The following is a 23,070-nucleotide window of genomic DNA, read 5'->3' as shown; positions in this document are numbered from 1 at the left end:
CCCACTTGTACAGGTCCTATCTTCTCCAGAAACGGTCCCAGTGATCCAGGAATCTTAAACACTTGCTCCTGCACCAATTCTTCAGCCACGTATTCATCTGTGCTATTCTCCTGTTTCTGAGCTCGCTAGCACATGGCACTGGGAGTAATCCAGAGATTACAACCCGACGGGTCTTGCTTTTTAGTCTACTGCCTAACTCCCTGAATTCTTGATGCAAGACCTTATCCCTCTTTCTACCTATGTCATTGGTACCAACATGTACCATGACCTCTGCCTTATCACCCTCTCCCTTCAGGATGTCCTGCAGCTGTTCAGTGACACCCTGTCACTAGGGAGGCAACACACCAGCCTGGAGTCACGTTGACGGCCACAGTAGTGCCTATCTGTTCCCCTGACTAAGCAATCCCCTATTACTATTGCTCTTCCTCCCTTTCTGTACAGACAGACTGCTTGTGGTGCCAGAAACTTGCCTCTGTCCACACTCCCTGGAGGAACCAGTGCCCTCATCAGCCTCCAAAATTGAATACTGATTTGCAAGCGGGATCCCAGGGGACTCCTGAACTACCTGCTTGTTTCTCTTGGACTGCCTGATGGTCACCCATTCCCTTCAAGTCCCTTCATCTGCGGTGTGATCAGCTCTCTAAACGTGCTATCCACGATGCTCAGACTTGCGGATGGTCCACTGTCCGCAGCTGCCATTCCAGCTCTGAAACCTGAGCTTCCAGGAGCTGCAGCTGGTCCCAGACACTGGAAATGTTTCTGGCTTCCCACATGGAGCAGGAGCACACCACGGCTTTGAGCTCTCCTGCCATGACTCACCCCTTTAAATTAAACCTTTTAAATCAACTACTCGTGGGCCCTTCTTTCCTGACCTTCGCTATTAAGAATATACATACCATAAACCACAAAAAGACCTTAAACTATAAGCGATTAAAGTAGCAAATACTTACCTGACCTGACCCACTACTTACCAGTCATTCCTTTCCCTTGTATCCCCTACTGCTACAGTAGGGCAAAATCATTCTCAAGATTTAAGAAGTTGGATAGCAAAGAGCACCTCTTCCCCATGAACCAAATTGCCAATACCCACTCTCTCTCTCTCTCTCTCTCGCAGGATGAGGTCTCTCCCCTGCTCATGTGCAAGATGAGGGATCGTGGCCAGCAGCATAAGAAGCTGCTGACGGACCCCGTGCCTTTTTTCTAGCGAGTAGAAGGGGGAGCTGCGGTCCAAGTCCTTGAGGAACCGGATCCGTGACCTCACGAACGTGCCCTGAGACCCGACCAGTTGCAGGTCCCGCAGCGCGCCCTTCATCGTACACCGACCGCAGGGCCGGGTCTGTGTCAGGCTGACAGACGTGCTTCCAGGTCGAGCACCTCCTTCTCCAACTCCTCGACCCTGGATTTCTGCCTCTTTGTTGACCCTCTCATGTACTCGGACGTGAGTCTTGCCCACGTCCCACCAGAGCCTCAAGGAGGGGAAGCCTCCCCGCTTCCTTCTCCAGCCGGCCCAGAAACGACGGAACGAGTCCAGGAACCGCTCTTCCTCCAGCAACAGGTTGTTAAAGGGCCAGTACGCGGACCCCGTCGGAGCACAGAACGGAGCAAGCTCTGCCCACACCAGACGGTGGTCCGTGCACAGAACCTGCTGCACATAAGCCGCCGGAACATGACACGTACGCCCTCAATGTAAAGGTGGTCGAGTCTGGAAGCTCTGACTCCAGGTAACACAAAGGTGAAAACGCTGGAATCGGGATGGAGATTTCCCCAGACTTCCAACAAGTCGAAGGACCTGACCAGGTCCCTTAACTTACACCGAGCGAGCGGTGCTGGACACTGACCCTCCCGGGCCCCGAGGGTACAATTAAAATCCCCACTCGCCAGCGTCGATGGAACCCAGATGAGTGGACACTTCCACAAAGAGTCTTGCTTGCTGCTGTGCGCCCAGGGGAGCGTACACATTCTCACAGTGAAGCACCGCACCCCCCAGGTGCACAGTCGGGTGCAGCAACCAGCCTGAAACCGGCTCCTTGATCTCCGGCTGAAAGTGCGGGCCAACAAGATAGCCACCCCGCCAGAATTGGAGGCTGGGTGACTCATGTAGACCCCCCCCCTCGCCACTCCAGGAGCCACGTAGCTTTGTCTCCCGGAACGTTCTGGGTTTCCTGCAGGAAGCACACGGCATACTTCCCAGCCCGGAGGACCGAGAGGTTCTGGAACCTGCGCTGTGCGTCCCTGCTGCCGTGGATGTTGAGGCTGGCTATGGTTGTCTTCATTGTCAGAAGAATGTACAACTTTCACCTGGGATAAAAGGAGGAGGGGACTTTGTTTTTAAGGCTTCCTCCCCTTCAGGAGCCCAGTGAGAAACGTGTGGACCCTCCGCCGTGCGTTCATATCCAGCTCGTACTGTGGCCTGACGAGTGGACTAGAACACCAGTGGGAACTAATGCCACCGGCCCAAGGCCAACTGGACCCTGTCTCGGTGACTGAGTTAACTCGCTAGAAAATCCTGGAAATCCCGTGGTGGGGGATGAGGGGAGAATCAGCAGGGGGGCACCAGGGGACCCACCACCTCAGACAACAAGGACTCTAAGTCGTCCCTGGTGCTCACCAACAAAACTCCGCCCTCCTCCAGGTCTTCACCTCCAGCTTCCCACCCCTCCCCCACATTGAGTACGGGGGCTGGTTCGGAGTTGCCAGTCGGCTCCACCTCCACCTCGATCCCATCCCCAGGATCAAGGCCAGAGGGGTCCTCTCTGGTCTCTGCTGTGGGTTTTGGGTCAGAGGGTGGCAGCATCTCAGATACCCGCTCCCCACCCCAGGCACCGGGTCATCCGGGGAGCTCAGGAGAAGCTCCTGACCTAGGACAAGTACGCCCAGTGCTAAAGGTTGGGAGGGAGCAGGAAGGCCTCCTTCACCACCACCATCCCACAATGACCCGGTTGTTGGGGCTAAAAAGGGGATGCTGCAGTCCCCCGACGGGCCAGATGAAATCTCTGGGGGTATTTAGTGAATCTGTGGGAGGCACTTCCTCAGCGACCCCCTGAGGGGCCCTGCTCGGGACTGCAGCACCGTGATGGGGGGCACGGGTTTGGGATCTCCTTCCCCCCCCCCCACAAAAAAAGAGGGCAGAGCGAGGACTTTCGGGGCGGAGACACCACCACCTCTTCACCAGGGGTGGGGCCACACCCAACCTCTTCAGCCGGGGTCACCGTCTCCTCTTCCTCCATCGCTTCGGTTGGTCCACCCTTTTTAGCAAAACCACCAGCTCAGGGTCGCCTGTCTCACCTCCACCGACCCCAAAACGAGGTGCACACGAAGCCAGGGCCGGATGTTATTTCCCCCGGGCCATTGTCTTCAGGGGGCTGGTGGTCCTGGGGAGTCTCGGGGGGCTGCCCCCAGGTTGTGGGTCTTCCTCCGCACCTTCTTACAGTGCGGGGTCTCTCCTTTCTCCTTTATCGCCCCCCCCCCCCCCCCCCCCCCCCCCCCCCCCCCCCCGCCTCACCGGCAGCCGAGATGGCGGTAGCTGCTGGCAACACCTCCCCTTGTGGGGAGGGAGATGGAGCGGTGACGGGGGGAGGGGCCGCCTGGATGGTACTGGCAGCCTTAGAGGTGGGGGCAGTTCTTCCTCATGTGCCCCACCCCCTTACAGTCCTGGCACCGCACACCATCCACGGTCCAAAATACCCGGTAGGCGGTTCCCTCAATCTATAGAAAAGGCCCCCCCCTCCCCACCAGGCACTCCTCCCGGGCCAAGCGGATGAAAACCTGGCGTCGGAAGGAGTAGACGTGGTGGACGGCCGTGTCCTTGAGGCCGAGCGGGATCGGCACAACCCCGGACCTGACCCCCCCCAGTTGATGGAGGTGGGGGAGGAGGAGCTCACTGGGGATAAAGGGCAAGATGTTGGAAATGATGAATCTCTGGGCAGGGGCCTTAAGGGGATCCCTCACCAGAAAGGTCCCCCCCACAGTGAGCCCCTTTTCCAGGGCCAGGTGCACCGCCCGCTTGGACCTCAGGAAAATGACGGCTTCACCGTACATCTTCGAGGCAGCGACTGTGGCTGAGGGGCCGATGACTCCAGCCATCGTCCTAACGCAGGCCTCAATGGTCACCTCGGGGTGGGTTTAGCTCTTCACCCCCAGGGCCCTCGTGAGGAGGTGGGAAGGTGACGGGGCCATGGGAGCCATAGGAGCAGCTGCCCCTGCGTTGTTCTTTTTGGAGGGGGGGGTCCCTCCACCAGTGACAGCATCGCCGCCACATTAGTCCCTGAAGACCCGGTTACAGGTGATGGTAAAGCAGCCATAGGGGCTGAGTCACACCCACCCTGAGAAATATTGGTCTTCATTCGTTTTGTTTTAAATAAAGCTCCTCCCTGAGGGAGAAAGGTGGAAATAACCTCCCCCTCTGAGATGTTAATGGAGAGGGGTAGAGGACAGGGAGACACAGGAGGGAAAGGGGAAAGTGTAGGTGGGTGTCTTGATGGGAGATGGATGGTGGGTGGGGGCCTTGATCTTCTGGTAGGGGGAGGGCGATGTCTTCACCAGGCAGCTGGTACTGCCTGGCACACAGGAGTGAGGCCTGTTCCTCTTCACCAGGCAGCACCAGCTACCTGGGTTTAGGCCTAGTGGGGAGTGGTGATGCTGTGGTGGGGGGGTAAGATTTTACACAGGCACACACCATTTTTCTCCCCCAAGTCTCTAGGACAGTCCTCTGCCCTCCCCCTACAAAACAGTTCTTTTTCTGCCCCCACCTGAACAAATAAATGTCCAGCCCCCCACCTAGGATGTTTATTACACAGTGCTGGCTTTCCTGTCCTGTAGCAGTAACAGCAGCTCTTCCTCTCCATCTCTTGTCTTCCCTTTGGTCTCAGAGAGACCCTCTAGGCTCCAACTCCCCAAGCAATGGAGGATGAAGAATGATGAAATTGTTGAATATACAGAAAGCTTCTTGAGACAAACAAGAGGAACTCCAGCATTAGTTCAGACAGGAGCACACAGGCAGAGCACCCAACTCTCCTCTCTCTGGCTCCAACTGAAGCAGGAAACGAGCCACAGCTGAGAGCAATGGAGAATTATTTGTCCAGCCTGGACACAGGCGTTAATCACTTGTACACACTATTCACTATTGTCAATAAACTCCCAAACATGTCTCCCTGCCTGTGGCTCCATGTTCTGATGAACACTGTTCGTGTCACTCAGATGTGAAACCTTTCTGCACAAGGTAAAGGCAGGTTTCTCAGTCCAGGGCCTCTTCACTGTGCTCTGTGCAGCCTTCAAGCCACAGTGATGGTCCAGCCTCTCACTCCCTGGAAACATTACTGATGCGTGTAGCTCAGGGCTTGTCATTGCTGCCAGAATGTCATGCCATAAACCAGACTGGAGTTCACAGGTGCGATGTGAGGATCTATCAGGTCTCCTCACTACATGTCATTGTCATCCTCCACAAATCTAGCAGCTGAGGGCCTCCTGAGCACATCTGCCTCATCTAGCCAGTGCAAGGGCCTCATCCCAGTCATTGTCACCTCAAAGGACCTCCTCACCCTCATCCCTGTCGGCGTCGTCTGCATCAGAGGTGACCTCCAGCTCCTCCATCTCCTCCTCAACCAGCTCCCCTCCTCCCCTTTGCAGTGCCAGGTTGTAAAGGGCACAGCAATGATGTGTGATATCCTCTGTGCATGATATTGCAGGCTCCACCAGAACCATCCAGGCACTGGAACCGCATCGTCAGCATCCTGATGGTCTGCTCCACCAAGCTGAGAGCTGCTGCATGAGCCTCCATACACCGTCTCTCTGCTGCAGTCTGAGACCACTGCATAAGTGTCATCAGCCATGCCCTGTGCGGCTGTGACTGAGGATGTAGGAGTAGTGCACACTCCGGTGTCGTCGGGAGTTGCGATTCAAGATGTGTGGGACTTAATTGGCCTGCCGCATAAAATGGTACTGACCTGATCGTGGGTGATGATTGGGACTGTCCCCTCCCACACTGCCTGCCCGACCAGGCAGAAAATTCTGCCCCTGATGTAGTCCTCTTACAGGATGAAAGAGGCACATGGGTTAGCCTGGGGAGGACAAAGAACCTGCCTTGGTTAAGTCTGAAGGCCCCTTTCCAGCTTCCTGGAGAGTGCTGGCCAACACTTGGATGGCCAGAGTTTAGTGTGCTTCATGGCTGCCTGAGACCCCACCCACCTCTGCCCCACTCCACCTGGCTGATTGGCAGCAGCTTTGCCCATTGGACTGCATGCTGTGCTCTCAGCTCAGGCACAGGCATTCTCCTAACTGTACTGTTAGCTTGAGCCTTGGAAGACTGGACCGGAATGCTGACATTGCAAGGGGCTGAGTGCCTCCAGCAGTCACTGCTGCAAGTAGATTGTACGAAGTGAACAGTCGTCCAATTGTCCTGAAGTCCATGAAAAGCTCATTATTTTGCAGCCTGTGCTCATGGGGTGAAAAGCTCTGGAGCACTTGGTTGCTTCATATCTATGGCTGCGCCTGAACTGTCTCAGCTGCAGAGGAATAGACATTTTTTTTATATAAGGCGTCTGTAATGCGTCGCTGCTTCCCTTGCCGCCCTCCTCCCCCGCACCCCCCAACATGAATGCTTCGGTACTATCTTCAGCAGCAAAGCAGCCCTTGCCCCCGCATGTGCCTCAAGCTTACAGTCCAATAGGCAACCCTGGTGAGCACTGTAGATTGTTGCTGTGTACTTATCTCCCAAGTTCCCCTCAAAGTGCAGCCCGCCAAGTGCTTGCCTTTACGCTGTTGTGAAACACGTCTGCACGCTGACCCAGATGGATGATCCGGGGCGGGGAGGGTGATGATTCCGGCGGGCTGGCCTGAATGGTAGGCAGATGTATTAGTGAGGTTCCTGACGTTTGATGTCGGGAAACGCAGCCCGCTGCTGAGCAGAGGATCGCAAATCGGTTTTGCGCCATTGAAACCGATCGTGCCATATTGTGCGCTCACTCCACCTAACACTCGTGTCAATGGGCACAGAAAATACTGGTCATTGTCTTGGTTGTGTAGTTCAAGGGTCAAATACAGTAAGAACGCTTCCTCTTAACGGGAAAATAGCTTTGGTTTTATAGATGCGCCACTTAAAATTTTTTTGCAATCAAAATAGCTGTGGTTGGCCAATATCGAAACTGAGCCTCGGGAAAACATCACCACTGATTTATTGATTAAAGCACAAAGTCTACAAAATAAAATTCATTACAGGATGCCATTTATTTTGGCTTAATATTTGATTTGTGATCGTGGCTGCAGGCCTTCCGTCTGCTCTAATGATGTGACCAAAATATTGTATCTTTGGGCACTAATTCTCCCCTCCAGCCTCTTTCAGCGTGTCCTCATTTAGCCTTTCTGTCTATGTAGGATATGCAGAACATCAGGGGCTAATCTGCAGCCTGTGGAAAGGAGACTTGCTCTGCTTAAAAGGCTCGTGTCTTTCTTGCTCTGAACCAGAATTGAAAGTGCTGTGCTTCAGCACCATTAACCTCATGAAATGTCCCAGGGTGCTTGACAAGAGCATTATAGAACAAAGTGAACCAAGCCATATAAGGAAATATTAGGTCAGGTGACCAAAGGCTTAGTCAATGGGTGGGTTTTAATCAGTGTCAGAAAAGAGGAAAGGAAGGTTTGTGTCAGAGGTGTAGGGAGGGAATCCCAGTGCTTGGGGCCCAGGCAACTGAAGGTACAGCCACCAATAGTGGAGCAGTTAAAATCCAGATGCTCGAGGCCAGAACGAGAGGAGCGCAGATCTGAGGGTTATAGTGTTGGAAGAGGATTAGTGATTGAGGGGCTCAATGCTGCTGAGTGATTTGAAAACTGAATTTAAAATCTGGCTTACATCGGTGAGCACAGGGGGCCGACAGGGGAGCAGAATGTTCTTGCTCATGTCTTGTTTTGGATGACCAAATTTATGGAGGATAGAATGTGGGAGACAAGCTAGGAGCATCAGAATAATGAAATTGGAGATAACCAAGGTGCAAACAAAACTTTCAGCAGCAGATGAGCTAAGACAGTGGTCTTATTGACACAGGCAGAAGCTCACCTCTGATCAAATGCGACACCAGGTTGTTGCAAACAGTTGGGTTAATCTCAGACTGTGACCAGGGAGGTGATGGGGGTCGCAAGTGAAGGGTGTTTACGAGTGGAGACCTAAAGAGAGCTTTAGTTTTCCTGATATTTGATTGGAATCAATTTCTGAAATGCAGTATGTTGGATAAGCAATCTGATGGTGTGGTAGGTTTGGGTGTTGTCAGTGCACATGTGAAAACTAGCACTGCTTTTGGGTGATATCACCGAGTGGCAGCATGCAAATGAGATTTGGGACTGGGACTAGCATTAGATCCTTGGGGCAGGGAGAGGCAACAGTACTGGGGCAGGAAATGAAGCCATTGACTCTTTCTATAATTAGATAATTGAACCAAGGGTCATTCGGGCTTGAAACGTTAAATGTGTTCCTCTCAGCAGATGCTGCCAGACCTGCTGAGTTTTTCCAGGTAGTTTTGTTTCGCCACATAACAGTCTCATCCAGGATGATGGCTGAGAGGTTGGAAGATGGTCGTCCGGTCAACAGTGCCAAGGGCTGCAGACATATCCTGAAGGATGAGGAGGCTGGGTTTGATTTTGACAGTCACAAGGTGTCATTTGTGACTTCAGGAGCAGCTTCGGCACTGAAATAGCATTAACCTGATTGGAGGGATTCAAATAGATTTCCGGGAGAAATGAAAATGGATGAGGTGACCTGCAAAGACTTTGGACAGGAAAGAGGGTGGAGATGGGGTGGTAGTTTGCAAGGACCCCGTGGTCAAGGGTTGGTATTTTGAGAAGGATGATGTTTGATTTGAAGGAGTGGGACAAGACCTTGAGAGGTCCATTAAGCAATACAAGCTGACAGAGAACGGGAGGGGATGTTGGCCAGTCAGCAGTTGCTTCAGAATAGAGTCGATGGAGCAGGAGGTGGGTCTCATGGACAATCACAGAATCTCAGTGCAGAAGAGACCCTTCAGCCCATAGTCTATACTGACATGAGACACCTGACCTACCTACCTAATCCCATTTACCAGCACTTGGCCCATAGCCTTGAATGTTATGACGTGCCAAGTGCTCATCCAGGTACCTTTTAAAGGATGTGAGGCAACCCGCCTCCACCACCCTCCCAGGCAGCGCATTCCAAACCATCACCACCCTCTGGGTAAATAAGTTTTTCCTCACATCCCCCCTAAACCTCCTGCCCCTCACCTTGAACCTATGCCCCCTTGTGACTGACTCTTCAACTAAGGGGAACAGCTGCTCCCTGTCCATGCCCCTCAAATCTTGTGCACCTTGATCAGGTCGCCCCTCGGTCTTTTCTAATCCAAATGTTTAATCCCAGGCAACATCCTGGTGAATTGCCTCTGCACCCCCTCCAGTGCAATCACATCCTTCCTATAGTGTGGCAACCAGAACTGCATACAGTAATCCAGCTGTGGCCTCACCAAGGTTCTATACCACTCCAACATGACCTCCCCACTTTTGTAATCTATGCCTCGATTGATAAAGGCAAGTGTCCCGATGCCTTTTTCACCACCCCACTAACATGCCCCTCCACCTTCAGAGATCTATGGACACACACGCCAAGGTCCCTTTTGTTCCTCAGAACTTCCTAGTATCATGCTGTTCATTGGTAGGAGTAATCTTACAAGGAAGTATTCAAAGTGTATCACCTTTCTCTTTTCAGGATTAAATTCCATCTGCCACTTAACTGCCCATTTGACCATCCTGTCTATATCTTCCTGCAGCCCAGGACACTCAACCTCACTGTTCACCACTCGGCCAATCTTTGTCATCTGAAAATTTACTAATCCTACCTCCCACATAGTCATCTATGTCGTTTATATAAATGACGAATAATAGGGGACCCAGCACAGATCCCTGTGGTATGCCACTGGACACTGGCTTCCAGTCACTAAAGCATCCTTCTGTCATCACCCTCTGTCTCCTACAACTAAGCCAATTTTGAATCCACCTTATCAAATTACTCTATCCCATGTGTTATTTACCTTCTTTATCCCATGTGTTATTTACCTTCTTTATCCCATGTGTTATTTACCTTCTTTATCCCATGTGTTATTTACCTTCTTTATCCCATGTGTTATTTACCTTCTTTATCCCATGTGTTATTTACCTTCTTTATAAGTCTCCCATGTGGGACCTTTTCAAAGGCTTTGCTGAAATCCATATAAACTATATCAATTACACTACCCTCATCTACACACCTGGTCCCCTGAAAAATTCTATCAAATTTGTTAGGTATGACCATGCTGACTATCCCTGATCAAACCTTGCCTCTCCAAGTGGAACACAAGAACATAACATAAGGTCTAGGAGCAGGAGTAGGCAATTCAACCCCTCGGGGCTGCCCTGCCATTCATTACGATCATGGCTGATCTCATTTTGGCCTCAATTCCAATTTCCTGCCCATTCCCCATAACCTTTCAATCCATTACTAATTAAAAATTTATATCTCAAATTTATTCAGCGTACTGGCATCCACTGCACTGAGGTAGTGAATTCCACAGATTCACGACCCTTTTGAGAAAAGTAATTCCTCCTCATCTCATCTGATTTAAACCTACCACCCCTTAGCCTAAAACTATGGCGCCTCATTCTAGAATGCCCCACGAGAGGAAACATCCGCTCCACATTTACTTGGCTATCCCTTTTAGCATCTTATATACATCAATTAGATCTCCTTTCATCCTTCTAAACTCTAGCGAGTATAGGCCTAAACTGCTCAATCTCTCCTCAAGACAAGCCCAGTATCTCTGGAATCAATCTAGTAAACCTAAGAGATCGATTCTCTCCTTCAGAATTTTTGCCAATAGTTTTCCTACCACTGACATGAGATTCACTGGCCTGTAGTTCCCTGGCTTCTCTCCACAACCCTCCTTACAGTGGAACCACATTAGCTGTTCTCCAGTCCTCTGGCACCTCCCCCATGGCCAGTGGGGAATTAAAAATTTGGGTCAGAGCCCCTGCGATCTCCTCCCTTGCCTCCCTCAGCAGTCTGGGACACAAATCATCCAGACCTGGAGATTTGTCCACTTTTAAGCCTGCCTACACTTCCAATTCCATGTCACTCCCTATATCAATTTGCTCAAGAACCTCAGTCTCTCTCCCTGAGTTCCATACCTTCATCCACATTCTCTTGGGTGGGTGAAGACAGATGTGAAGTATCTGTTCAACACTCTACTGATGTCTTCTGGATCCACCCATAGATTGTCCCCAATGGACCCTATTCTTTTCCTGGTTATCCTCTTCCCATTTCTATACTTATAAAATACCTTGGGATTTTCCCTACTTTTACCAGCCAGAGCTTTCTTATCCCTTCTATGCTTGCCCAATTGCTTTCTTAAGCTCCACCTTGCACTGTCTGTACTCCACTAATGCCTCCGCTATGGTCCCATTGTACCTGCTAAAAGCCTCTTTCCCTTCTCATCGTAACCTGAATATCTCTGGTCATCCATGGTTCTCTGGGCTTGTTACTCCTTCCTATCACGCTAGAGGGAACATGTTGAGCCTGTACCCTCCCCATTTCCTTTTTGGATGTCCCCGCCACTGCTCTTTAGATTTCCCCACAAGTAACTGTTCCCAGTCTAACTTGGCCAGATCCTTCCTTATTTTAATAAAATCCGTTCTCCCCCAATCAAAAACTTTTTTTTGCAACTTGTCTATTTCTTTGTCCATAACAAGCTTAAACTGTACCATGTTGTGGTCGCTATCACTAAAATGCTCCCCCACCACCACCTCAGCCACTTGTCCAGTTTCATTCCCCATAATTAGGTCCAGCACTGTGCCTGTACCTTGTTGGACCCTCTACATATTGACCTAAAAAGTTCTCCTCTACACACTTCAAGAAATCCACTACATCCAAGCCCTTAACACGGTCTATCCCAATTAATGTTGGGAAAGTTGAAATCATTGAATATAGTTACTCTAGCGTTATTGTTTTCACAAACCTCTGCAAATTGTGCACATATTTGCTCTTCAATTTCCTGCTGACTATCTGGGAGTCTATCATACCTAACAATGTGGCTGCCCCTTTTTTTATTCCTAAGCTCTACCCACAAAGCCTCATTCGATGCCCTAAGATATCATCTCTACTTGCTGCTGTAAATGACTCCTTAACTAATAATGCAATGCATCCTCTTCTACCCCCTCCCCTGTCTCGCCTGAAGATTCTATATCCTGGAATGTTGAGCTGCCAATCCTGCCCCTCCTTCAACCATGTCTCAGTGATGGCTACTATATGACAATTCCATGTATTAATCCTCACCCTTAACTCATTTGTTTTACCTGTAATGCTCCTGGCATTAAGGTAGAGGCCATCTAGCCATGCCTTACTCCCTTGAAAATTAATACAGCTGTACACCCTCTGACTTGATTGTTTTACTGTTTTATAATGTTCCCCTATTCTGCTAACATTGTGTGCCCTACCCCTGCCGAATTAGTTTAAACTCCTTTCAACAGCACTAGCAAACCCGCCTGCAAAGATGTTAGTTCTGCTCTGGTTCAGATGTAGATTGGTCCCACCTCTCCCAGAAACGGTCTCAGTGATCCAGGAATCTAAAACCCTCGATCCTGCACCAATTCTTAAGCCACGTATTCATCTGTGCTACTCTCCTGTTTCTGAGCTCGCTAGCATGTGGCGCTGGGAGTAATCCAGAGATTAAAACCCGAGAGATCATGCTTTTCAGTCTACTGCCTAACTCCCTGAATTCTTGATGCAAGACCTCGTCCCTCTTTCTACCTATGTCATTGGTACCAACATGTACCATGACCTCTGCCTTATCACCCTCCCCCTTCAGATGTCCTGCAGCTGTTCAGTGACATCCCGGACCCTGGCGCCAGGGAGGCAACACACCATTCTAACTATTCCCCTATTACTTTGGAATCCCCTATTACTATTGCTCTTCCTTGTATCCTCTACTGCTACAGTTGGGCTAGGCCACTCTCTGAAGATTTAAGTTGGATAGCAAAGAAAAAAAATGCAAAGAGCACCTCTTTCCCCTCTGCATCTAATTCCCACTGTGCACCAAATTGCCAATACCCACACTCTCACTCAGGGTGAGGTCTCTACCCTGCTTGTGTGCAAGTTCAATGATCATGTGCTTCTAATAGTCCCTTTCTTAAATAGGGCTGAGATGACACTAATTAAGCTTCAAATAGTAATCACCTATTCAAGCCCTAATCATGCTTCAAGTGACTAACAGTTGATTGTCACACAGCTACCCTTTTAACTAGACAAGATGAGCTCTGAAGGCATGAGAGGAAATGGAAGAGATGATGTGAGATTGGGCATAGGGGATGGGGCGAGCTTTTAGAGGAATCTGGCCCCATTGGCTAGTGAAAGGGGGAGATATGGCAGAGGCAGCTTGAATTGGATGGACTCATTCCTTGGTCAAGTCCATGAGCTCCTTGCACTTGTTGGAGGTGAAGGTGGTAGGGACCGTGGAGGGGGATTTTGAGGCACAGTCTGCAGTTAAGCTGAGGGTTACAGTTGCTTTCAGGATATTGCAGGAATTTATGAGCAGTTTGTGCTGTGGCATTTGAAGTCCAGCCCAGTCTGGCAGAGGATGTTGAAACCAGGTGTCTGTCTTTATCCTTTCAAGGCTGTGTGCTTGAACTTGGGCAAGTGAAGATGAGCGTGCGAGCAACCTGGGGAGTTAGTGATGTAAAATGAATAACTATCTCATTTCCTCATGTTGTGGATTGTTGGAGATCATTGCTTTTAAAGCAACTGGATAATTATTTAAAACAGTGGAAAATCCAGGGGGAATGAGAGCATGGAGCAGAGATTCAGTTTGGATTGTTCCAGCCAAAAACTGGGAAAGATTTAGTGGGCCAAATGGTAACTTTCAGTGCTGTAAACTTCTTCTATGGTTCTTGTGGTGAGTGTCATTGATGTAAGAATTCATGGATGTGTCATTTGGACAACTTTATCACTTAAACCAGGCAATACTAGTAGATGACTGCATGCTTGATTTCCTGTAACCTTGAACTTGAAGCATGCTACTCTGCTTGGACCTTATTGCTGCTGCCTTGTCTTTTCACAATAGACAGCTTCGGCCATGTAATATTCCTCATCTGCCTTCTCTGTTAGGTTCACTTGGCTATGCTCTTTCCTGTTTCGGATGTGCGGGTTCTATTGTGCATGATCCGTTCTCTAACTGAGGTTCTGAATGCACGTAATAGTTGTGATTGGTCCAAGTTGGCTTGGCTCTGTCCATGTGTCTTACAATCATAAACACGGAATGTTGAAGAAATGCAGTCAGACTGAATCATCAGAATATTTGAGGGGACAATTGATAAATGGTGGGTAAAGTAGTTAATTGCAAGTGGTTAATTTGGAAATGAGATCCTGACTTGTAATGCATTAAAACGGTGGTGAATTGAGATGTTTTTGGTGAAAATCAAAGTATTTTGAACAAAGATTTCTATCCCCTTGATATTTGTGATTTCAATCCCAGTGACGGTTTCAAATGCCATCAAACTGAGCTACCTGGGATGTGAGGGATTCCCTGCACAAAGCCGTAACATGTTGGGGGAAAATAGCACTTGAATAAACTCGCTTACTTCGTCTTGGGACTCAGGCTCATGGTTCGCTACATTCAAAAATATAGTAGCTTTCCATCGTATGAGCTACAAGGCAGCTTTGCTACACTTACACGAATGTAACAAATGTCTTTGAAACCTGGGGCAGAATTTTCTGCTTCACATGTTGGGGGGGAACAGGCCCTGCACGTCAGGGCGTAAAATGACGCGCGGTGACGTTGGATGAGCCATCGCGGTATTTAGCTGGGCGGGCGTGCGATGAAGTTTGAAGCGTGCCTGTCATTAATGAGCTAGTGAAGGCCCTTAAATTGGCAGTCAACGCCGATTTTCAGATGCCGGGGCAATCTTCGGCTCGGCGCAACGGGCAAGTGGGTAAGAGACTTTTTAATAAAACTCATCCACGGGTGGGATAAGAAGGCTCAGTGAGGTTGTCAATCTGGTCTGTGAGTATTGCAGCAAGTTTTTTTAATTGGCCTGTGTGACCTGTAGCAGTTCAGAATGAATTCCAGCAGCTTTCTGTGTACTTCAAACCTTCAGGTTAGCAATCCCCAGTCATTAATCTTTATCGGGCCTGCAGCTTTCCGGAGGCCTCCATTTAGCCTGAGTATGGGTTCTGACATGGCCACTCGAGGCAGCTCCTCTGAGGAGGAAGGGTGGGATAGAATAAGGAGGCCAGGAGTGGACAATCAGCCTCCAGGGGAGCCACCTTTGGGAGGACAGGTGCATGCACAAGTTGTGCAGGGCCAAGAGGTTGTCCAAGGTAGAAGGGGCTGCAAAAGACGCCACTATCCTGCTGCCAGGGTATACAGGCGGCGAAGCAGCTACCTCAACATGACTGAGGTGCAGCGCCGGAGGTGGGCCGACTGTCTCGGGAGACAGTCAACTATATCTGTCAGATGATTGGCCCTGGGATCTCCCCTGACTGTGTGGGTGGACAGCCCATGCCAGTGGCTCTGAAGGTCACAGTTGCCCTCCACTTCTATGCATCTGGCTCCTTCCAGGCTCGGTGGGTGATCTTTGTGGTGTCTCCCAATCAGCTGTCCACACTCGTGTCAAGCAGGTTACAGACGCTCTGTTCAGACATGCATTGACCCTTATCCACTTAAGCTGGGGCCGGGCAAGTCAGACACAGTAAGAGGCTTCACAGCCATTGCTGGCTTCCCCAGTGTCCAGGTTGCAACAGACTGTAAACATGGCCATTAAGGTACCAGCAGGTCAACCCGGTGTCTTCGCCAATAGGAAGGGCTTCCACTCCATGAGTGTGCAGATAGTGTGTGTGTGTGTGACAGGATGCTGATTTTACAAGTCTGTGCAAGGTACCCAGGCAGCTCCCACAACGCCTACATCCTCAGACGCTCCCAGATGCCGGGTCTCTTCAGTGCTCTGGCTCGGCTGGATGGATGGTGGGTGACAAGGGCTCTCCCCTCAGGTGGCTCATGACACCTCTCTGCCATCCAATATCCGACGCTGAGGAGCGCTACAATAGGAGCCACCGCACCACAAGGTCTGTGGAGGAAAGAGCCGTCCGTTTTAAGATGCGCTTCTGTTGCCTGTGCACCGCTCAGGAGGTGCACCCCAGTACCCCCTCGATCGTGTGTTGGTGATAGTGGTTCCATGCTACGCTCTCCACAATCTTGCGCTGGAAAGGGGGGATGCAGTGGATGTGGCTGCACATGATGAATCCAGCACTGATTCTGAGGATGAGGAAGCGCAGGGGAATGATCAGCTAAACACTGACCCTGGGAGAAAACCAAGGAGGCAGGGAACCTGGGAGACTTTAATTCAACGAACCTTCAGCTAGCTCCACACAAATGGATCAGGAGAGCCAGCCTTGCCTGGCGCTTCCACACTCGGCACCTAAGTGCTACATCCGCCACTTCATCAGCTGCAACTGAGGGCTTTGGATATAAACCTCAATGTCCACTCAAACACTCATGACATGTATGTAAAACATACAAATGCAGCATAAAGGACCCACCCTCAGCCATGGTAACACATCTAGTTTTAATTTTCACCATCATAAGGTCACACAAAATCAAACCAAAACGTTTTGCAAGCAACAACAAATAATAATTCCCTAATCTAGGGCCAACACAAAAGCACCAGTGAGAAACTCATGGGGTGCCTTATGCTTAGGTTTCTGGGTGCTACATCTTGGTGCCGCCCCATCACTTGGAGTGGCATCTGAGACTGCCTGCTGACTCTGCTGTCCTGTTGGCCTCTGACCTTGACAGCTGTCCTCTGGCCTGTGCTGACTCTGCCAAGTCCACAGCTGGCATCTCTCCAGTCATCACAGCCTCACCCGATGAAGTGGTCAGAGAGGGGCGGAGCAGCTGTTGCCCTCATCCAGAGTGCCGTGAAAGGAACCCACAGACGACAGGCAGCTGCTCCGGACCTCCCTGCTCACTGTCGATGGATGGGCAATGAGCTGGGAAGCTAGAAGCCCACACAGGCAATGACCAGCTGAGGTGAATGCCAATGTGAGGGCTTGCTGGTCAGACCACATGCCCAGGAAGCCCCGACGGGCTTCCCTGGAGGAGCCTCTCCACAAGAGTCACCACTGTCTCCATGCAGTATGCATGGTGCTCGGACATGTGGCTCACTGCTTCGGCGATTGGCTGAGTGGACTCCTCCACCATGGAGACTAAGACAAGCATAGCCTCATGTATGTCCCCCAGATGCACCCGGCCGCATTTCCTGCCCCTCCTATGTCGCGGATGACTCTGGCACTGACTGAGCATTTGCCTGGTACCCTGCATTCTTCCGACTGCTGGTGCCATGGGCACTGCCAGCTCCTCCAGCGACTGAAATGTCCTCACGACTGTGCCCTGGGACACGAGATGATGTTCGAATTCCTACTGAGATACTAGTATCTGCACTGTCGGCTGCTTCGCAGAGATGGTGAGAGGGGGGCCTCTGCTCCTCCTCCCAGCCCTGTTCCAATGATGCTGAAAGGGAAAACGACGACATTGGATCAGTTAATGTGGAGAAAATGACAATGTGCATCCCTGTCCCCCAGATCATTATGCTCATTCCATAACCAATGGTCAAGCCATGTTGCAAAATTTAATCAATTAACATTCAGCACTATTGAGAGAACAATGCTGACTTCACTAGGCATAAATATCTGGCTGTGGCACCCCAGCCTCACCAACACTGGAGGACCTGGGCACATGACACCCCTCCAAATCCAGGGCCTCCTCTCGAACTGGCTAAGAATGGTGATCTGTGCCTGGCCGCCGCCAGTCCTCACATGCTCTGCCGCGTTATGAACATTCTCCTGGAAATGAGACGAGCGTTGACTTGTGCAAATTGTACCTGGACTTTCTTCGCGCCCCAGCCCTCCACAACCAGAATGGGACATATCAGGGCTCCACAGCCTCCTCACCCTGCTGCTGCCGAAAACTTGTACAAAGACGCTAGGCCTGTTTCTCTCCCACCACCCGCCCCCACCTCGGCCATATGTTGCCTACATCACATTGGGCGCCCCACAGTATATCCTTCCATAGCAAGGAGGTGCGAGCACATGGAGCACGGGGTAGCAGATGGTTTGTTGCCACGCCACCTTGAAGCTCCCCTCCCAGCATCTCATCACCCGAACTTGGGCGTATCCTGGAGTTCCAGGTGCAGCTCCTCCGGGTTGCCTCCAAACCAGTCATGTGCATCTCAGTGTACCACATGCTGCGGGGTAAAACACATCTTTTCACCACCCTCTCAGGGTGACCTCGGCATGGCCAATATCTGCTGGCCCATCCAGTGAAGGACACATTCCATCAGTAATTCAATGCAGCCACTACGCTGAGACTTGGGGGCGGAGGGGGAGGCGAGGGTGGGTGTGGGTAAGCCGACCTGTGTTAAATGACGAATGCCAACATGGTACTCACCTTGCCAGATTGTAACAAGTCATTGACGCACTTGTGACACTGGATTCAGGTGCGCAGCACCACTTGCAGGAGCTCACCACCACCTCCCAGGCACATTCCCTCATGTGGTGGGGGGGGGGGGGGGGGGATCTGATCCCATCCTGGGGAACCAGCACCTCCCCCTGTGCTGCCACTTCCTCGGAGGGCGGCAAGTCAGTCGTCTGAAAAACGATGGGCACACTGGCTCCCTGGTCTGCCCCCGAAGGTCTACCCTCCGGCCTGGTCTACCCTCTGGGCTTGCATGAACGTCGTTGCCCCCCTCTGCACAACCCTTCGCACTCAGCTGAGGTATTATAACAGTATTCATGTCCTGTCTCACATCTGAAATCTTTGATATCAGATTTCCCCCCCTGCCTTCACTCGTCATACTTACCTGGTGCCCCAAGTCCACTCCCTATCCATTTCTGCACATTTTTTATTAAATAGCCCCTTGCTATATATTACAATACTAAACCCTGTAACAACAACTTAAATTTATATATCGCCTTTAACATAATAAAACATCCCAATGCGCTTCGGAGGATCATAAAGCGAAGTATAATACTGCGCCACATAAGGAAATGTTAGATCAGTTGATGAATGCTTGATCAGAGGTAGGTTTTAAGGAGTGTAAGAGACAAGCCAGATGGAAGATGTAAAGGGAGGGAATTCGAGATTGGGGCCAAGGCAAAGCCACCAATGGTGGTGAAATGATGATTGGGGATGCACAGATATCTCTGTTGTGGGGTAAGAGATTGGAGATCGGTGTTGTTTCAATCCCAAGCCAGCTGAAGCATGAAACTAGTGAGTATTAATCTTGATAATGGCTTTATTCACACACGCAGCATTACAGGCATGTCTGCTTCCTAGGTACCAACCCATCAGTCTCTCTATTTGGCAAGCTAATCAAAACTTACATTCAAATGACAGTCCCTCTTTTTTTTTAAAGAAAAAGGCAAAATCTGAATGAAACCTTAGTAAATCTGTTAATTCCAGGGCTTACTATGCACTCCAGCCCCTATGGTGCCCACTGGCTGCGGAAGGTCTCGAGCGTGCCAGTGGACGTTGCATGCTCCCTCTCTAAAGACACCTGGTCACGAATGTGGCTGTGAAAGAGGGGCAGTCAGTTGGGCTGATGCCTCCCCCCACCTCATCTCTCAACCACACACCGCCTGGGCCTGTTAGCCACCTTGGCCAGGCCCTAGAGCAGGCTTACAAGGAGGTTCTCCTCTTTGCCTGCACACTCCCCTGCACCAGGTGGCCAAAGATCGGGGGTGGGTTGTGGCTGAAGTGCAACTTAAAACTTAAGTAATTCACGAAACAAAAAGGGAGTACAATCTCTCAATCTATGGACGCGTGGAACACTGAATCCTCAAGGCCACAAAAATACAGGTGGCTTGGGAGTCCTTGAGCCATCATATCGCGCAGGATTGTACAGGACTGCTGTATACAACTCCCTCCACACCAGATTGCCAATGGGAAAAGGGAGGACTCCCACGTAGAGAGTCCTCCACTGGAGATCCCTGCCACTGTTGGGTGCCAGGATGTGAAGGGTGTGCAGCAGCAGCCTTTAAAAAGCCCTCTGCACCAAATGGAAAATGTTATGACCAATGCGGTTGGTAAAGTGGAAGTTATTTAAAAATCCCAGAGGGAAGCTTTAAACAACTGTCATAACCAATAATTTTAAGTGTTATGTTTGAGAGGCAGCTCTAAATTCAGGAATCAGACCACCAGTTCTCGAGGCTTAACATTAAAATAAAGGGAACATTTTATTAATTTACACAGGTTAAAATATATATACACGTGGCCACAAATTACTATTATAACTTATAACAAATTCCCAAACTAATCTCCTTTTTAAGGCAACAGAAACCCATAGACTTAACCAAACACCAGGCAAAGCATTTTCACCTTACAAATTCAGACTGAGGTTCTTTACACTGTGGAGCCAGTTGGAGGCTTGCAGCTGCCTTTTCATCCTCCTTTGCCTCTGCCTCTGCTCTGCACACCCGAAAACTTGTTGAAGTTATACCCTACCACCACTGAATTCAAATTCTCATTGTCTCACCAGCCTCTTTGAACTTCTCCTTTTTAACAATGAAACTTCTTTCACAGTACCAATTTTATTAGTAATATAAACATCTTGCTTGGTACCCATCAAAGCACCCAGACTACTGGCTTTAATCCAATTAAGACACCCACAGACTAAACCTCCATTTTAAAAAAATATATACATTAATAGCTTCATGACATCTCCCACAGTAAAGCCACACCCTGTCCACATTAATACGAGATGTAAGATGCTGCCAAACCTCGCCAGCAGTGCTGTCAAAATTCAGGACCTCAGTCCAGTTCTTCAAATTGTTCCACCATGCTGTCCAAATCCAGGATAATCCCCATGTGCTACGCGAGTACAGCTGCATCCCATTTCTCCTCAGATCACTACAAGATACCTACTGCCATTTGCACATCTTGCTGTGTCTTTTTATCTTTAAAAGGCAAGGGCTAAAAATGAAATACTTAATGGGCAGAATCTTATGGCTGATGTGTGGGTGGTGGAGTCCATACAGCAGTGCGATATTTAGGTGGGCGGACGTGCTATGAAATGTGACATGTGCCAGCCATTAATTAAAGTCCTTGTTAAGGCCCTTAACGCGGCAATTGAAGCCGATGTTGAGGAGCTCGTGCGATCTTCACCTCTATGCACGGGCCCAATGGGTAACAGATTTTTTAACAAACCTCATCCACAAGTGGGATATGTGGGCTCAGAGGGGTTGTTAATCCTTTTTCTTAAGTATTTATTGCAGAAAGTGGTTTAAACATGCCTGTGTGATTGTTAGCAGTTCAGATTGATTTCCAATAGCTTTCTCTGTACTTTAAAGCTTCAGCTCAGCAGTCTGCAGACAGTAATCTTTATCGGGCCTGCAGCTTTCCGGAGGCCTCCATTTATCCTGGGTATGGGTTCACTGGAGGCAGCTCCTCTGTCCATTCCTAGCCTCCTCCTTATTCTGTCCCTCCCTTCGTCTTCAATCAGCGTCCAGGGGAGCTACCTTTGGGAGGCCAGGAGTGGGGCAAAGAGGTTGTCCAAGGTGGAAGGGGCCACAGAAGATGCCACTATCCTGCTGCCAGGATATACAGGTGCCGAAGCAGCTACCTCAATATGACTGAGGAGCAGTGTTGAAGGAGGCTCCAACTCTCAAGGGAGAATGTCAACTACATCTGTCAGCTGATTGGCCCTGAGATCTCCCATAACTGTATAGGTGGACAGCCCACGCTAGTGGCTCTGAAGGTCACAGTTGCCCTCCACCTCTATGCATCTGGCTCCTTCCAGGACTCGGTGGGTGATCTTTGTGGTGTCTCCCAATCAGCGGTCCACACTTGCCAAGCAGGTTACAGACTCTCTGTTCAGACATGCACTGACCCTTATCCACTTACGCTGTGACTGGGCAAGTCACAGTGAGCCAGAGGCTTCATGGCCATTGCTGGCTTCCCCAGTGTCCAGGGTGCAATAGATTGTACACATGTGGCCATCAAGGCACCAGCAGGTGAACCTGGTGCTTTCGTCAACAGGAAGGGCTTCTACTCCATGAACGTGCAGATAGTGTGTGATCACAGGATGCTGATTCTACAAGTTTGTGCAAGGAACCCAGGCAGCTCCCACGACTCCTACATCCTCAGACACTCCCAGGTGCCAGGGCTCTTCCGTGGTCTGGCTCGGCTGGATGGATGGCTGGTAGGTGACAAGGGCTATCCCCTCAGAAGGTGGCTCATGACACCTCTCCGCCATCCAATATCCGACGCTGAGGAGCGCTACAATAGGAACCACTGCACTACAAGATCTGTGGTGGAGAGAGCTATCTGTCTTAAGATGCGCATCAGTTGCCTGGACCACTCAGGAGGTGCACTCCAGTACCCCTGGATCGCATCTCTGTGATAGTGGTAGTACGCTACGCTGTCCACAATCTTGCGCTGGAAAGGAGGGCTGCAGTGGATGTGGCTGCACATGATGAATGCAGCACTGAATCTGAGGATGAGGAAGCACAATGGAATGATCAGCTAAACACTGACCCTGGGACAACACCAAGGAGGCAGGGAACCTGGGAGACTTTAATCCAACGAACCTTCAGCTAGCTCCACACAAATGGATCAGGTGGACCAGCCTAGCCTGGTGCTTCCATACTTGGCACTTAGTAGCAGATGAAGTGGCAGATGTAGCGCTTGAGGGCTTTGGATATAAACCTCAATGTCCACTCAAACACTCATGACATGTATGTAAAACATACAAATGCAGCACAAAGGAGCCACCCTCAGCCATGGTTAACATCTAGTTTTAATTTTCACCATCATAAGGTCACACAAAATCAAACCAAAAATTTTTTCAAGAATCAACAAATAATAATTCCCTAATCTAGGGCCAACACAAAAGCACCAGTCAGAAACCCATGGTGTGCCTAAGGTGCCTTATGCTTAGGTTTATGGGTGCTACATCTTGGTGCTGCCCCATCACTTGGAGTGGTATCTGAGACAGCCTGCTGACTCTGTCCTGTTGGCCTCTGACCTTGGCAGCTGTCCT

Source organism: Carcharodon carcharias, chromosome 3 (assembly GCF_017639515.1).
Source record: "Carcharodon carcharias isolate sCarCar2 chromosome 3, sCarCar2.pri, whole genome shotgun sequence".
NCBI lineage: Eukaryota > Metazoa > Chordata > Chondrichthyes > Lamniformes > Lamnidae > Carcharodon > Carcharodon carcharias.
Note: the sequence above shows the minus strand (reverse complement) of the source record.